At 41.1% G+C, this 3265-nt stretch overlaps 1 protein-coding gene across 1 annotated transcript in view; it reads left to right on the top strand.

Moving 5' to 3' along the window:
• The window catches only part of COL4A1 (collagen type IV alpha 1 chain), a 175162-nt gene extending 174021 nt beyond the window's left edge, over positions 1–1141 (top strand). The window contains exon 53 of the mRNA XM_019523837.1: positions 41–1141. The gene's annotated coding sequence lies outside the window, so the exon portion shown is untranslated. The remainder of the gene's footprint in view (positions 1–40) is intronic.
• Positions 1142–3265: the final 2124 nt, after the last annotated feature.

Raw genomic sequence — 3265 nt, 5'->3', positions numbered from 1 at the left:
ATAGTATAAAATGCCAGAGTTCATCCAGAAAAATACAAAGGTGCTAGGAGGTATGCAGTTCAGTTTTATACTGTTTGACTCCCTTTCCAAATCTTGTATTATATAGATCAGTTTTTCTCCCCCAGATACACTTCTTGTTACCAATGTCTAACTGTCCCAAAATTTCAGATTCTTGGGCATGTATGTATTGTTCCTGTACAAAGTAATACTGATGTAAAGAAGAGTTTTGGGATTACAGGCTATGGGTAAGCAGCAAGTATCCATGTTTTCAAAACAAAGGGTGCCATTTTTCTGTTGATATTTCCCACCCCTACCTTTGTCCTGCTGTGTTAAGTGGGGCTAGAGGTAAAAGGAATGGTTTGCCAAACTGGTTCTGTAAATGGGCAATTAAATGTTTCTGCTTTGTTTGGTACTATGCAGCTTCTTCATGTGGCAGTAGAACAAACTCCTATGGAATAAAGAATGGTCCAATAGTGGGTCAGAAAAAAAATATAAATATATATATATATTAGTAATTTATATAGATGTCAACAATTAGGCAAATCAAGCTTTGTTTGTTATAATTTGAAAAAGAAGCTTACGTAAGTTTTCCTCTTTTTTAGTGTCAGTGTTAAATGTCAACATACCTAAAGTGAAATATCTTTGTCACATAGCTCTTTGCAGTACCGAAGTCTGTAAATTGCAGAGAATGAACACAGGTTAATAGCTATTTGTGTTTATTTTAGTAAGACGTGCTTTAAGCTTACAGTGTTTATTCGGTATTTCAAATATTCAGGGTTTTAAATGCTAATCACACTGAATGACTTGATCTTGGAAATTTTAAAAGGCCTTACTTTTGTTAATATTGTTTAAAAAACCCTATTCAAAGTGGTCTAAGAAATAGGTCTGTTGAATTTCTATGAAAATATAGTGAGGTTTCAGCACATCTGTGTCTAAGATTTTTTATAGAACATGATCATGCAGATACCAAAATGCCAAGGCCTTTTATGTAATTTCTTTAATGTGTATTTCTTAAGAATTCAAGTTTGTAATAAAACTATTTGTGTAAAAAAAACTCTTACCTATTTGTTACTAGTGCTTATCCAGCAACAAAAGCATTATTTCTTTCTCAGTCACTAATAAATGCATTAGCTTGGTACAATCCCAGATCATTTTTGTTTTGCACCTCATGCAGATGTCGGCAGTATATTTGATATGAGGAACTACAGGTACAGCATTGGCCATGTCAACTCTTAACTTTTCAAGGGACTGTCATCTTATTTTAAGTAGGCAAAAATAGATCTTGATTTAAAATTTCAGGTTTATATTTTTGTCCCACTCTTACAAAGAGTGATTACAGAAAGTAATATCTGGTGAATATGAATGGAAACTGGCCACTTGCTTCAGGAGCAATGGAAGTTTTGCCAGACTCTCATTTCCCTTATAAATACCACCAAACAGTGCACACAGTCTTCACACTACTGTATTTTCTTGGAGACCCCCTTGGAGACCAAATAGAAAATTCACTTTGTTTTTGGAAGGCAGAATGTAGAAAAAAATTTTTTTTTCCAGAGTCCAGTGAAGTCCTGGAAACATAGTATCCAGGAAGTGTGGCAACCCAGGAGTCACTGTGGGTGAGCTAGCAGGAGCTTCATGCTGTGCTGTGGTAGGAAAGCAACAAAGCTAAGTCCCAGCCCCTTGCAAAGTAGTAGGAAGTAGGGTTAGCATACATCCAGGTTTTCCCAGACATGTCCTCTTTTTGGCTCTTCTCATTTCCGTCCGGGCAGTTTTTTAAAATATCTGCAAATGTCCGGGATTTTGCTTTGCTTCTGCATTCCCAGCACTTCCCAGTTTACCCCAGCAAGAAGCTGCTTGTGGTTGGCTGGGGAGAGCAGGCGAAGGCAATTGGAGGCCAGGGCATCATGTGTCTCTGTATGTGCCCTGACAGCTGCACGCGGATGAGAGAGAGAGTGAGTGAGTGTGCGTGTATCAGCGTGCAAGGGGGGTTGCTGCCTACTGGCACTGGAGCTGCTGGGAGGTGGGGGAAGAGGGACAGGGGGTTCTTCGGGGCACCAGGGAGCTGTGTGGACAAAGGGGCAGGCCGCTGCGGGTCAGGAGACAGGGGCACTGGAAGGGCAGGGTGGGGGCTGTGGCTTGGGAGTGCAGGCCACAGGCAGGGCCAGGGAGCTGCGGGTCTGAAGTAAAGGGTATCAGCAGGGACGGGGGGCTGCAGGTTGGGAGTGAGGGGCAGGGTCAAGGCATGGGCATATCACTGCCCTCCACCCCAATCATATACCCGCCCCCCGATAAGTGCCCTCTTTTTTAAAATCAAAATATGATAACCCTACTACAGGCTGCATGTGGCAGCTCATGTACTCTGAGCCAGCTCATTGTAACTGTGTGACCAGCAGCTGTGAAAGGGTTAACGCTGGTCCAGCTTGCTGCCTCAAGGGAAAATGGTAGTTAATTTTTCAGGCATTTTAGCCTGAAAATTCCTCTATGCCTCCCAGCTTCTAATCCAGTGAAAAAAAACCCAAACAGGTTCTCCACTTTAAGACATGCACTCCATACACCCCCGGCTTCTGGCTGGGGTCATCTGACCCCAGCACTCTTTCCTGCCCAGGCAGGAGGTCGGACTCGATGATCTGTTGAGGTCCCTTCTGACCCTAGCATCTATGAATCTATGAATTTGGTGGTTTGATTTTTGGGGGAAAGGTACAGGTGGCAAGTAAATATGGTATGCTGCAGAGAGTATGTATATTATTAGCCTGATCTATGTTTTCCCCAAGTGCTATATTATGTACTGTCTGAATAAAATGGGAGAAGGCAGTAAGGTGATGCACTGAGTGGACAAACTGTCCATTTATTTATTCCTTGTAGTACCTATCTGTAAGGAAAACAAAGCTGAAGTTCAGATTTCTTTTTCAGAGTCTGGGTAAAGAGGCTGGTTGGTCAGGCTTTTAAATTATACTTAGCAGCTTATCTAAGAATTAATTTTGCTTGGCTTTGGTTGTTCTAAACAAGCATACACTTGGATATTTTCAGCTGTTTATGTGGTAAAATCGTTTACAAGAGTAAACAAATCCCTTTTTGCCTATGGAAAGCAGTTTGAAAGCAAGGTCCTTTTAAATTAAAGTTTTAGGAGAACGATTAAATTACAGTTCAATATTTTATATTTCTACATATTATTGTTTATTCAGTCATTCACATCTGGTAAAGCACTCCAGCCCTTCGTTTTGCCCCAAATGCCGTTTGTACTAAGGCCAATAGTTATAGGAGTTAATGG

The sequence above is a fragment of the Gavialis gangeticus genome, unplaced genomic scaffold, assembly GCF_001723915.1.
Source record: "Gavialis gangeticus isolate Ggan-Ray unplaced genomic scaffold, GavGan_comp1, whole genome shotgun sequence".
Taxonomy (NCBI): Eukaryota; Metazoa; Chordata; order Crocodylia; family Gavialidae; genus Gavialis; species Gavialis gangeticus.
This window is presented reverse-complemented; position numbering and strand designations above follow the sequence as displayed.